The following is a 13,763-nucleotide window of genomic DNA, read 5'->3' on the forward strand; positions in this document are numbered from 1 at the left end:
GATCTAAGAAACTATCTTAAGGACGGTTATTGCCAGCTGGAGCGGGAGACATTTACTACGATCATGGTATGGAGCATGGACTGTGACTACTGACTACATTGGCGAGAGATACAAAAGCTGTGGGCCAACCAAAAGTTGGGAGACAGTGGGTATCGCCTGGTAGGGTAGCAGTAATACTATCAGCCCCAGGATGGGATCTTGTGGACTGGGGATATTGCATGGTGACCATCTACCTGGAATTGCTGTAAGACCGTGGACGTAAGGAATACAAATATTTACATTGTTAATCTGCCTAGGTGATTATTACAACCTACATCCTCAGATCTTCACACTTATTATTGTATTAGCACAATACATAGGAAACTCTATTTGTGCACTGATGCATACTCATTACTGACAAGATTTGCTTTATACACTTTAAACTACTCATAAGCAAAAAAGTTACACTCATGCTCTATACACAAAAAAGGTGTTAACTGTCTAATTGTCTAATTGCAAAAGACTCAATTAAAAGAGTGGTCTCAAGCACCAACTTCCTTCTCAATTCAGAGTTCAACTACAGTTATGGTTGAGGGTGAGGTGTACAACTTCATTCAAAGTCTATGAGACTAATGGAGACAGTTGAGCATAACGCTCTCCTTTTTCTCTCATATTAAATAGAGCAGTAGTTGACCATAGATATATTCAAAATTGGAGTGTGGAGGAAAGGGGAGCTCAGGACCAATAGAGATTATTTTCATACTTCATTTTTGTGGTGTTTTTTTCAGTGAGTACATAGATCTTGAATAGCCACAGTCATTTTTGAATCCAGGAAAAAGTGATATGTTATGAGTTGAGTAAAATGCATTTTTAGCAAGATATATTATAAATCCGAAACATATGCTATACAGTAGGATGTGTCAATTTATCATTTTAAGAATCACATGAGTTTAGCATACTATTAAACTGCTAACAATAAATATTTAGTAACTACGATTTCCTACACATTTAGTCTTTTGGAAAAATATATAATATACAAGAACAGTCTTTTCATCATAAACTATAAAAGTTCTGTACTTCAGTATTTGTTTTGGAGATAGTCATAACTTTGAGGCCAAAAAGCTGAAAGTAAATTTTTCTTGTGAATGAACCAAAAAAACATCACTGCTAAACAGAGCACATGACCAAGGAATGATTATCTGCAGCTCTTTTAAAAAACCTGCTTGCAGCACATATGGTTTGTTTTGACTGTGCTATATTTCTGGAAAAAATATTGCCCCCTTTATTAGTGAAAGGAAGAGCCTCTCAAGCCATTCAACAAGCATTTTTTTAAGTGGCTCTGTTAAAAAAACTTCTAAAAAAAACCTGCCTGTGCACATAACCTTAGTCCTTCTCTCACCTTAGTTGCGTGCAGAGCTAATTCCAATACAGGTAACACTAAATATGTAGTTTGACATAATATTTTATATATTTTTTAATATTGGAGATCAGGCTTTTTAGCTCAAGAGCATTGCATTTTCCAAATTGTACCTGCAATTTGTATTATGTAGTGGGGGTGCCAGTGATGACTTATTATGGTCACTCATTAGATTCCAAAATTCTACAGCTCTCTTCTTCAGTTGATAAGATACTTCAAAAAGTTTATTGAACAAAATTTCAATAAAGGCTCAAAAGAATCTAAATTTAGTAAAGTAGAGTTGCTGGCTTAGTAACAAAATTTCTTGTCTTGATTCAAGTGGTGATTTAAGCAATGGTGGCCCAAAGATGACTTGCAAAAATACAGGAATCTATAACTTGAATTTGTCAGTAAGATCAGCGAGGCCATCACATATATGCAGGTCTTTGAAAAGTGTATCCATCGAAAGCTTTACATCTGCTATTTTTTAGTGTATTAATCCATATGCAAATAAAATGTTAAGTACTCTGGGCGTGACATCATAGCATCTATTTGGCCTCATTACCCCATATAATGCCAGTAATGGTAAAACATGTTGAGGAGATAGCTGCTTCTTTATTTTAAATAAGCAATAATGTGTTGGTCAATTGAAATTGAGCATGATATGTGGTCCACGTCCACATGATGTAACTAATACTTTAGGAATCTTACTATTAAAACAGTGAGATTAATTAGGTGAATCCAGATAATAGATTTATTAATAAGTGGTTGTGATCAGAATAGTTATATGCAGCAAGTACATCACTTAAGTGATTTATAGGTAGTAAATTGGAATTGGTCCATTAGACTAATTTAGAGAACTATTGCCTGTTAGGCCTCAGAGTTTATACATACAGTGGTGGCCAAAAGTATTGGCACCCCTGCAATTCTGTCAGATAATACTCAGTTTCTTCCTGAAAATGATTGCAATCACAAATTCTTTGATATTATTATCTTCATTTAATTTGTCCTGTGTCCTTGTGTGTACCACATTGACCATGGAAAAAAGAAAGAAGACCAAAGAACTGTCTGAGGACTTGAGAAACTGAATTGTGAGGAAGCATGAGCAATCTCAAGGCTACAAGTCCATCTCCAAAGATCTGAATGTTCCTGTGTCTTCCGTGCGCAGTGTCATCAAGAAGTTTAAAGCCCATGGCACTGTGGCTAACCTCCCTAGATGTGGACGGAAAAGAAAAATTGACGAGAGATTTCAACGCAAGATTGTGCGGATGGTGGATAAAGAACCTCGACTAACATCCAAACAAGTTCAAGCTGCCCTGCAGTCCGAGGGTACAACAGTGTCAACCCGTACTATCCGTCGGCATCTGATTGAAAAGGGACTGTATGGTAGGATACCCAGGAAGACCCCACTTCTTACCCCAAGACATAAAAAAGCCAGGCTGGAGTTTGCGAAAACTTACCTGAGAAAGCCTAAAACGTTTTAGAAGAATGTTCTCTGGTCAGATGAGACAAAAGTAGAGCTTTTTGGGAAAAAGCATCAACATAGAGTGTACAGGAAAAAAAAGAGGCCATTCAAAGAAAAGAACACGGTCCCTACAGTCAAACATGGCGGAGGTTCCCTGATGTTTTGGGGTTGCTTTGCTGCCTCTGGCACTGGACTGCTTGACCGTGTGCATGGCATTATGAAGTCTGAAGACTACCAACAAATTTTGCAGCATAATGTAGGGCCCAGTGTGAGAAAGCTGGGTCTCCCTCAGAGGTCATGGGTCTTCCAGCAGGACAATGACCCAAAACACACTTCCAAAACCACTATAAAATTGTTTGAGAGAAAGCACTGGAGACTTCTAAGGTGGCCAGCAATGAGTCCAGACCTGAATCCCATAGAACACTTATGGAGAGATCCCAAAATGGCAGTTTGGAGAAGGCACCCTTCAAATATCAGGGACCTGGAGCAGTTTGCCAAAGAAGAATGGTCTACAATTCCAGCAGAGCATTGTAAGAAACTCATTGATGGTTACCGGAAGCGGTTGTTCGCAGTTATTTTGGCTAAAGGTTGTGCAACCAAGTATTAGGCTGAGGGTGCCAATACTTTTGTCTGGTCCATTTTTGGAGTTTTGTGTGAAATAATCAATGATTTGATTTTTGCTTCATTCTCTTATGTGTTTTTTCCTTGCAAGCAAATTAAATGAAGATAATAATACCAAAGAATTTGTGATTGCAATCATTTTCAGGAAGAAACTGAGTATTATCTGACAGAATTGCAGGGGTGCCAATACTTTTGGCCACCACTGTATGTTACATACTATAAGAACTAACCATTAATTACCTTAAGATAAGAGGAAATATATATATACTGATACGTTATCATAGAGTCCATGTGGCTTTCTAGAGAACTTATAGTTTATATCCAATACACCCCACTATTCATAAGATCTTGAGAAGGATCACCAGTTACCATATAGTAAATCTCTTGGTTTAACCACTTTTTGACGCGAGACGTATCCATACGTCCCTGTGGCCTGGAAAAGCAAAATGACCCTTGCCCACCAAAAGAAATTCAGCAATTTCTGTGCTCCATAATCCAAATGCCCCCTCTCTTTTGAGCCCCACAGTGTGCCTAAACTACAGTTAGCATCCACATGTTTGGAATTTCTGGGATTTATGCAATGAGAGCCCACCTAATTTATGGGTGCATGTCTCCAGAAGCATGAGCTGGGCATAATACAACGGCAGTTTGCAATTTTCACTCAGCAACATCCACTGCTGCTTGTTTCTGGAAAAGACCCATGGAATTAAAATTCTCACCACACCTGTAGAGAAATTCCAAGAGGGGTATAATTTCTAAAATAGGGTCACTTGAGGGGGATTCTGCTCTTCTAGCACATAGGGTCTCTGTATATGGAGTCTGTATTCTATTCTAGGAAAATCTGCACTCCAGGAGGCAAATAGCACTCCGTCCTTCCCGAGTCTTGCCCTGTGGCTAAGCAGTACTGTAAAGCTACATATGGGGTATTTCTACATTCAGCAAAAATTTTGTGGCAACTTTTGGTGCCATTTTTACCCATTTCCAAGTGTGAAAATTTAAAATCTGGGGCTAAAACAAAACTTTGGTGGTAAAAATGTAATTATTCTTTCTTCATCACCCAATGGTGTAAAATTCTATGAGGCATATGTGATGTCAACATGCTCACTGCACCCCTAGATGAATTAATTGAGAGGTATAGTTTGTTAATTGGGGTCTCTTATTGGGGATTCTGCTGTTCTGGCACCTTAGGGGCTTTGGCAATGTGACATGGCACCGTCAAACCAGCCAAACAAAATATGAACACCAATATGGAGTTCTTAACTTTGCACTGCGCCTCAAAAGTAGTTTTTGACCACATATGGGATAATGGCGTACTCCGGAGAAAGTGCACAACAAATTTTGGGGTCCATTTTCTCCTGTTACCTTTGAGCAAAATGCAAAATTTGGGGCTAAAGGACATTATTGTGGGAAAAATGTGATTTTTTCTATTTTCACGGCTTAACTTTATAAACTTCTGTGAAGCACCTGGGGGTTCAAGGTGCTCACCTCACATTTAGATAAGTTCCCTGAGGAGTCTAGTTTCCAAAATGATGCCACTGTTTAGGCACATTACGGGCTCTCCAAATGCAACATGGCAGCCGCTAAGTATTCCAGCAAAGTTTGCATTCAAAAAGTCAAATGGCACGCCTTCACTTCCAAGCCCTGCCGTGCACCCAAACAGTAGTTTTAATCCACATATTGGGTATCTGCATACTCAGTAGAAATTGCACAACAAATTGTTTGGTGCAATCTCTCCTGTTACCCTAATGAAACTGTAAAATTTGGGTCTAAAAAAAATCATTTTTGTGGAAAAATATGATTTCTTTATTTTTATGGCTCAACGCTATAAACTTCTGTGAAGCACCTGGGGATTCAAGGTGCTCACCACACATCTAGATAAGTTCCCTGAAGGGTCTAGTTTCCAAAATGGTGTCACTTGTGAGGGGTTTCCACTGTTTTCGCACATCAGAGGCTCTCCAAACACGACATGGCATCCGCTAATTATTCAAGCAAATTTTACATTCAAAAAGTCAAATGGCGCTCATTCCCTTCCCAGCCATGCCATGTGCCCAAACAGGTGTTTTCCCCCACATATGGGGTATCGACATGCTCAGGAGAAATTGCACAACAAATTTTGGGGTCCATTTTTTCATGTTACATTGCAAAAAAATGGGTCTAAAGTAAAATTTTTGTGAAAAAAAGTTAAATGTTCATTGTTTTCTTCCACATTCCAAAAATTCCTGTGAAGCATTTGAAGGTTTAATAAACTTCTTGAATGTGGTTTTGAGCACCTTGAGGAGTGTAGATTTTAGAATGGTATCACTTTTGGGTATTTTCTGTCAAAAAGGCCCCTCAAAGTCACTTCAAATTTGATGTGGTTCCTAAAAGAATGGTTTTGTAAATTTTGTTGGAAAAATTTGAAATTGCTGGTCAACTTTTAACCTATATAACTTCCTAACAAAAAAAAATGTTGGTTCCAAAATTGTGCTGATGTAAAGTAGACATTTGGGAAATGTAATTTACTAACTATTTTGTGTGATATATCTCTCTTATTTAAGGGCATAAAAACTCAAATTTTAAAAATTGCAAAATTTTTTCAATTTTCGTCAAATTTCCAATTTTTTCACAAATAAACGCCTGTCATATCTAATAATCACGAAAAAACAATCTTAGAATCAGTGACCTCATAAAGTGACAGTGGTCAGAATTCTAAAAATTGGCCTGGTCATTAACGTGCAAACAGTCTTGGGGGTAAAGGAGTTAAAGGACAAGATTGCTAATATATATGGGATTTTAGTTGAAAACATATCCGAACATAGTCACTGTCACTTCCCGGTGCCTGTGCAATAGAAACCTGCAGCGCAGTGCACAGGCAGACGCGGTCGGGATGAAGCAAGGCGCGCTCTATGTGAGCGGCGCTTTTCTCATGCCCGGGAAGTCAGGGAGCACAGTGCATGTCATAGGGCCCTGTGATGTGCAGGGGAGGGGGGGGATATGATAATTTAGAATACAGGAGGGGATTTGGGGCAATAATAATCACATAGGTGGGGATTCCTCCGGACGCCAAGCCTGTACAAAATTTAATTGATTAAAGCGCTTTTCTCTGCAATCAAACCTCTACTATGGGCCATACAGGTATGTATAGATTTAGTTTTCTATAGCCTGTATGGCCATAGTAGAGATCTGATAACTCGAAAGTGGTGACTGATTCCCTTTAAGTAGAGCCTTCAGAGGGGAAAACTGGTAAAAAATGCAAAATAGAAGTCATATAATGGCCAAGGATAATGTTATTTCTTGTGTACACTCATATGATAGCTTATTCTAAAAAGTCACTAGAAAGTATAGTTCTCATTGAGTGTAAAGTCTCAGTAAATTTGGTCACAGAAGAAAAAAATGTTATTCCTGGAAAATGATATATATTCTTTGATTACATCTTTCAAAACAGAATATGGTTGAGCAGATTTTTTCATTGTATTATTTTTATTATACAGTATAAAATTTTCCACTCAATTACACTGTTTTATATATTTAAAATAAAAATTACTATGTATGTGACATTAATTCTATATTATGGGTATACTAAAATTGTACCTGACAGTATAGATAGATAACACGTTAGATACGTGTACTGTAGAGGATGCAATAAAGATAAATGTGTATAGCTAGAGCTACTAAAAATAAGTTAGTGATATTTAACCCTTTTATAATGAAACCAGTTGTGACTAGAATCTCGTCCTGCGCCATGATGTATATATTCTTTGTGAGTATGATTTAATTCCATTTTCTTGAAAAATATATGCCTTATGCAGGTTTTGCAGAAGCTGACTTTGTATTTACTGAATCAGCAGTTGAAGTCAGGCTTACACACATAACCAAGTACCTGCTGAAACAGCAAGGATCACTAGAAACACAATTTTTTTTAACCTCTTGGATGCAATGTGGTCCATAGCGACCATCACAGCTGACTGGTTATATAAAGTAAGGGAGCATCATCAATGAGCTCACAAACCCTCACTCATGACGCAATTTTGCATGTGAGGATGTTTTGTCATGGCAGCAGGGGACTAATAATCCAGCCATTTTAGTTCTAATGTTAAACCCTGGGAAGAATTTGTTAGTTTACTAATTAAAACACTCATAGAGTGCAGTAAACAAATATTGCAGTGTATTATATGATTTAATGGCCATGAACCATGTTCATATGGACTATTGACTACAACAAATGTAAATAAAAAGTTTAATTAAATGTTAAAGGGAACCTGTCATCAGGTTTTTTGCTATGTAATCTGAGCACAGCATGAGGTAGGGGCTGAAACACAGCTTTTAATGATGTGTCACTTATTAAGCTGTGTGTTATTATTTCTATATAATGAATGTTTTATTACCAGGAAATTATCACTGCCTTGACTAAAGCTCATGTGCTACCTGGTCTGACCAAGCCACGTCCTATGATAAGAAGATTACTGTCAATAGTCAATGTACACAGAGAGCTGTGGTGTGGGTGGGTTCAGTTTTCTGACCTCTGTTACATGCTACATCTATATACTCTGATTCTGTCACAACTGCTGTACTCAGTAAACTAAGTGATACATCATTAGAATTAGGGTCTCTTCTCCTACATTATGTGGCTCTCAGATGTGGTAGCAAAAACCTGGTGACAGATTCCTTTTAAAAAAATTATAAAAAGAATGAAAAAAACACCTTTTCCACAAGTGTGCGCCAAAAAGGCTAAAAACAACATCATTAAAAATTAAAAAATCACTAAAAACAAAACTAGATGCATATAAAATATGATTACAGTAGTGTGATGAAATGGCACCGAGGGACCCCACAGAATCCCACTGCTGCCTCCAATGTGATGAATCCACACCCCACCACCCGCCTGATGTCACAATTACATCAGATGGAGCACGTGGTACGGATCTGCCCTTTACACCAATGTGATGTTCCACACCCCCTCGAGGACGCGTAAGGTCAGATTGGTACAGTTCTACACAGACACCCCCTGTCCACACGGGTACAGGAAGGCACCAGGGAGTGAGAAGAGGTGGCCCACTCAGTCACTGACGTGGCACCACACTCGCTCACACCCCTGAAAGGGGCAAACACAATATTAGGGGTATGATAGATATAAAGCAGTTATTACGAGTCAGTTACTGGTCAGATGGATGACCTGGCTTTTGGGGGAAGGGCTGCAACATGGGAGGCTTGTGGGCCCTCTCTTGGTTGAAGGACTCCTTCCAAACGACGTGACGTCATGGCCTCCCCAGGAAAAAAGACACTGGGTTCTAGCTGCAGGAACCTTTAAACTCTCTGGGTCACTCCCAATACTGCCCCTTGGTTGAGCTCAAGTCTCCACCCCTGGTCTAAACTCCCAAAAACTATAATGGACTATACCTCCTTAATGGATGGTCCTAGAGGGCCGGTTCTGGTGTTATCGGACCCAGCCGGGTCCCTGCTACGTGTGGATACCAAGCACCGGGGCCCTAGGGGACCTCAAAAGGCTGTGCCAGGTATCTCCCTTTTCCCTACGTGTTGGACTGTGCTGAAAGCTTAGGGTGACATTACCCGTTCTTTTGGGTTTCCAAAAATCTACTTGGTTTATCACAGGGATGTATCATATTCCAATTACTCGGTGTTGAATTAAAGTATCTTACACAAAAGACCACATGGCCTGGGGGAGGGGTGATCCTGTGCCACTCACAGCTACTTTGAGGTATGTCACTCCCTGCATCTCGGCCCCCTTCCTTGCAAGAGTGTCGAATTACACTGTACATTGGAGTTCTCTATAATCAACGCTGAACAGTGCACAGTGATTAACATGGGATTATCTTGAATATTCTTCAGAAGTAGCTCTAATTCTGTCACATTTTACACAAATCAACCCCAAAAGATGCCCTTCTAGGCACTATTTACCCTCCAGTTGCCATTGGAAGCATCCTGTTGTAGTTCTGGTACTTCTGGTCGATCATGCACACTGGATTATCTCTCATCTGGCTTTCTGCCAGCATTATTTTGCCCTTCCTCTACCTCCCACATAGAGTGTATTCTATATTTATAATGCATTCTATGCTTCTGGTATGATACTGTACAGTACACTGATCAATCTTCAACACTATAGCTGTATATTTAGGCTATGTGCCCACTATGTGCCCACGATGCAGAAATGAAGCAGAAAATTTCTGCAGCATTTCTGCATCTCCCTGGCAGAAAAAAACTCATGCAGATTGTGCATGCGTTTTTCCTGCAGAATACATGCGGATCCACATGCGGGTTCACATGCGTTTCCGCATGCAGATTGACAAGCACTTTCCAGGCGATAGCATCACTTGGAAAGCGCTTGACAACTAGGTCACACTGTATAAATCCATGCAAACAGCATGGATTTATACAGTGTGAACCGTAAAAATTAAAACAAATAAAGCTATATTCACCCCCGAGGCCCCGGCGTGGCTGCAGCGCTGCTTCCTGGCTGGTTCCCGGCTGCCGGCATATCGCGAGACAGAGCGTTGAAGGGCCTGCGGTCACATGACTGTGATGTCACCGAAGGTCCTTCAGCGCTGCTGGCATTCAGAGAGAAGACGCCGGACAGGTGAGTATAAACTTTATTTGTTATTTTATTCTTTTTTTACAGGTACAATGGTACCCAGGTCTGGATGAGAGTCTCCTCTCCTCCAGAACTGGGTACCATCCGCACATAGAGACGCATAGAAGCCGCTTGTAAAAATGTACAGTCGCGGTTTCTATGCGTCTCAATGCAAGTCAATGGCGGGAGTTCCGCTGCACTTCCGCAAAATTAAATGACATGCTGCGGATTTTTGTACGCAGCATAAACGCTGCGGAAAAATCCGCAGCATGTGCATAGAACATGCGGAATCCCCTTGGGGACCACGGGGTGCGGATTACCTAGCGTTTCACAAGCGTTTCCGCTGCGGAAATTCCGCAGCATAAACGCTTGGAAAACGCTACGTGGGCACACAGCCTTAGTCTTACATCATTGTTAGCTGGTTCTAGAAGAGCTCAGTTTTCCTTTACAATAGAACTTATAATAACAAGGCAACTGAACTGTGCTTGTTGCCTGCTGTTGACACATCATTGATCAGTAACTCAGAGAGCTGGGATTAGCCAGGAGCACACAGGAGTGGTAGGGACCTGCAGCAGGGAGAAGAAGCAAGGTGCTACTGAAAAATGTAGTTTTAGCAGTATAAATACATAAGATGCTGGCTGCACATAAGGGCAGACAGAAATGAAATAGGACACAAAGGTACAAGAAAAAAAACTTATGTTGCACTGTATATTAACAATAAGTATGCAGTTACTTTGTTTTGCGAAAAATAATGCAATTGTGGGAATAACCCTGTCAGGTTTTTAAAGTTTCTTAGCTACAAAAGCATGAAGCATAGTAGGTGCTGTGAGGTCCAGCCGATTAGCAGGCCCCTGTTACCAGTTAAAGGAATTATCTCACTTTTGCATTGGCGCGGTGAGAGGCACTGCTGATGTTGCACTGACCGCTGCCACCCTAGGTTTGGCAGGTGCAAGTATTGTGACCCTGACTTGGAATGATTAGAATGGGATGCATGCACCATTGACCATTGATCCAATGTCAGCAGCATCTTTCACCTGCTTGATGTGAAAGTGAGAGGCATGGATAACCCCTTTAAATAGAAAATTCTAAAGGTTTTCCTTATTTTGTACAATAATACATGTGCACCATTTCAGTATAATTTGTATAAATCACTTTCATTTGTAATTTGCAATGTAATGCAATATCTCATTATTATAACTTTATTTACTGAAAAATGTAAAAGAAACAGTAGAGTATGATAATTACTGTAGCCCAGCTTCACTTATTAGTGGTCCAGATACATTTATATTACTTAGCAACCCTTAAACCTTTTTTGTTCATGCATGATTTTGTGACTAGTGACCTTTTATTCATGTTAGTTCAAGTTGTTCCCGCAGTGAACAGGGTTAATTAGTGTCTGAAAACCTGGATGATTTCCCAGAAAAGGTGGGCGAACATTATTGTCAGTGCTCGTTACTTCAATGACAAGATCTCTTTTACAGCGCTTTATTTTGCGGCAAAATCTAATGCCAGAAAATGGCATATTTAACTATTCAGATGCTCGTTAACAGTACCCGTAAATACAGTAGCACATCAAAGTTAATAAAAACAATAAAAACAATATTGGTACCTCTATAGAAAATAAAATAAAGCATTGCCTATGTAGCACAGTCTACAGAGACAGCAATTGGATCATGAAGCATGATTCATACAAATAGACCAGATTCACATTCTGCACAGCACAAAAATATTACAATGTGTTTTCATAAGACTACAGGTAAACCTACTACATTACAGTCAATCAGAAAGAAAGCTGTTCTAAAAAGTTAAAAAGGTTGTCTTATTCAGAAATTCTCCATTAAATTCCCTTATTACGATATGTCGAACCCTAGAATTTCAGTGGGTACCATGCAATACCATGTCTATCCTGCAGAGGCACTGTAAAATAAGGAAGATTCACATTTTATCAGCTGATCATAGCGATCACATGGTGTGATTCTCCCATAATTAACAATATGAAAATTAGCAATTCCGTATATATATTCCATAAGATATTTGTATATATGTATATTTATATATATTCCGAAATATATTTGTATTTATTAATATAATATTGAAGAAGAAGAATGCAACCAGCATCATCATATTTGAAGTTTACCAATAGAAGTCTTAAAACATCATTCCTGTGCAGGTCAGTCTGATAATAACTTTGCCATTTTCTATGACAAAAAAAGATTTTATCATTATTCATACTCAGCATATCAATCTAGTATGGCACTAGAGAAGTGGTTTCATAGCTTATTCTGCTAGATAAGACAAGCAGGGGTAAGTATTTGGTTCTTGAGTAATATATACTGTAGACAGGTGAACAGCAATTGGGTAGAATACTCTTCTATTTGCCTACCTTTAGATGTGTCTTGGAGAAGCCCCTGAAAGCAATGCTATGTGTTTCCACATAGAGGAATATTGTAAACTAATATTTTCAAAGTGTATAAAAAACACCGTATTTGTAACATATGACAGAGCAGAGTGATAAACCATAACACGGGTTGCATCCAGCTGTTACTATGTGTACTCCAGAACGCTTTTCATTTGCATTTTAATTCCAAGATGTTTGCCAGTTCCCAAGCTGTTCTCTTTCCACACCCTTGACAGATGCATGTGTAGTGTAGGTCTCAAGATTCCCAAGGTGTCAGAACATGTGTAATCCACAGACTATCCTTTGTAATAGTATAAAGGAAACCCATAAGAAAATCATCTAGTATAATATATTTGGCTGGGCAGTTAAAAAACAAAATATTTCAAGTTTCTAAAATTATTTCTTGCCAAGATGACTTCCTAAGTAACTGTGAAATGAGCATTTATTTCTAGTGAAGTGCAGTTCCTGTTTAGCAGACCCATATCTATGTGATGAAGTGTGAACATAAACAAAAGATATCACACCAGAAAACCACTGATTTTTATCAAGGATCATTAGAGAAAGATCATGTTATCTAGCCCCAAAAAAATATTTCCTGAAGTACTGTATATAGCGTTACATAGTAGGTTTAGAAATATGATCCTTTTTATTATTATTATTATTTATTATTATAGCGCCATTTATTCCATGGCGCTTTACTTGTGAAAGGGGATATACATAGCACAAACAATTGCAATAATTTGAACAATACAAGTCGCTGACTGGTACAGGAGGAGAGAGGACCCAGCCCACGAGGGCTCACAATCTACAAGGGAGGGGTGAGGATACAGTAGGTGGGGGTAGAGCTGGCCGTGCAGCCGTATGGTAGAGTGGTGGTTACTGCAGGTTGTAGGCTTGTCAGAAGAGGTAGATCTTCAGGTTCATTTTGAAGGTTTCCACGGTAGGCGAGAGTCTGATATGTTGGGGTAGAGAGTTTCAGAGTAGGGGGGATACATGGGAGAAATCTTGTATGTGATTGTGGGAAGAGGAGATAAGAGGGGAGTAGAGAAGGAGATCTTGTGAGGATCGGAGGTTGCGTGCATCCTTTATGATATACAGGATTGGACTGGGGCACCGGGACACCGGAGAATTCTCCGGTGGGCCCGGGTCCTCAGCGGGCCCCCGAGCAGGATGCACGGGGGCCCCTGGTTAACATGGCCGCCGGTGCTCCGCACTGCAAGGGCCAGCAGGGCCCTTGCAGTGCAGCTGATGAGGACAATCTGGCCTGCTTTTCGGAGCCCCAGAGGCCCATGGCCAGATTGCCCTCATCCTGTGCGGCGAGCAGGGAGCTATCCCTCCA

The 13,763-nt window shown here is 39.8% G+C and overlaps 1 protein-coding gene across 1 annotated transcript in view; it reads right to left on the minus strand.

The window, feature by feature from the left end:
• The window catches only part of LOC141167330 (chemerin-like receptor 1), a 249,934-nt gene extending 237,460 nt beyond the window's left edge, over positions 1–12,474 (minus strand). The window contains exon 1 of the mRNA XM_073654754.1: positions 12,410–12,474. The gene's annotated coding sequence lies outside the window, so the exon portion shown is untranslated. The remainder of the gene's footprint in view (positions 1–12,409) is intronic.
• Positions 12,475–13,763: the final 1,289 nt, after the last annotated feature.

The sequence above is a fragment of the Phyllobates terribilis genome, unplaced genomic scaffold, assembly GCF_046119375.1.
Source record: "Phyllobates terribilis strain yellow unplaced genomic scaffold, ASM4611937v1 Scaffold_1__5_contigs__length_1240528914, whole genome shotgun sequence".
In the NCBI taxonomy this organism is placed as follows: Eukaryota; Metazoa; Chordata; class Amphibia; order Anura; family Dendrobatidae; genus Phyllobates; species Phyllobates terribilis.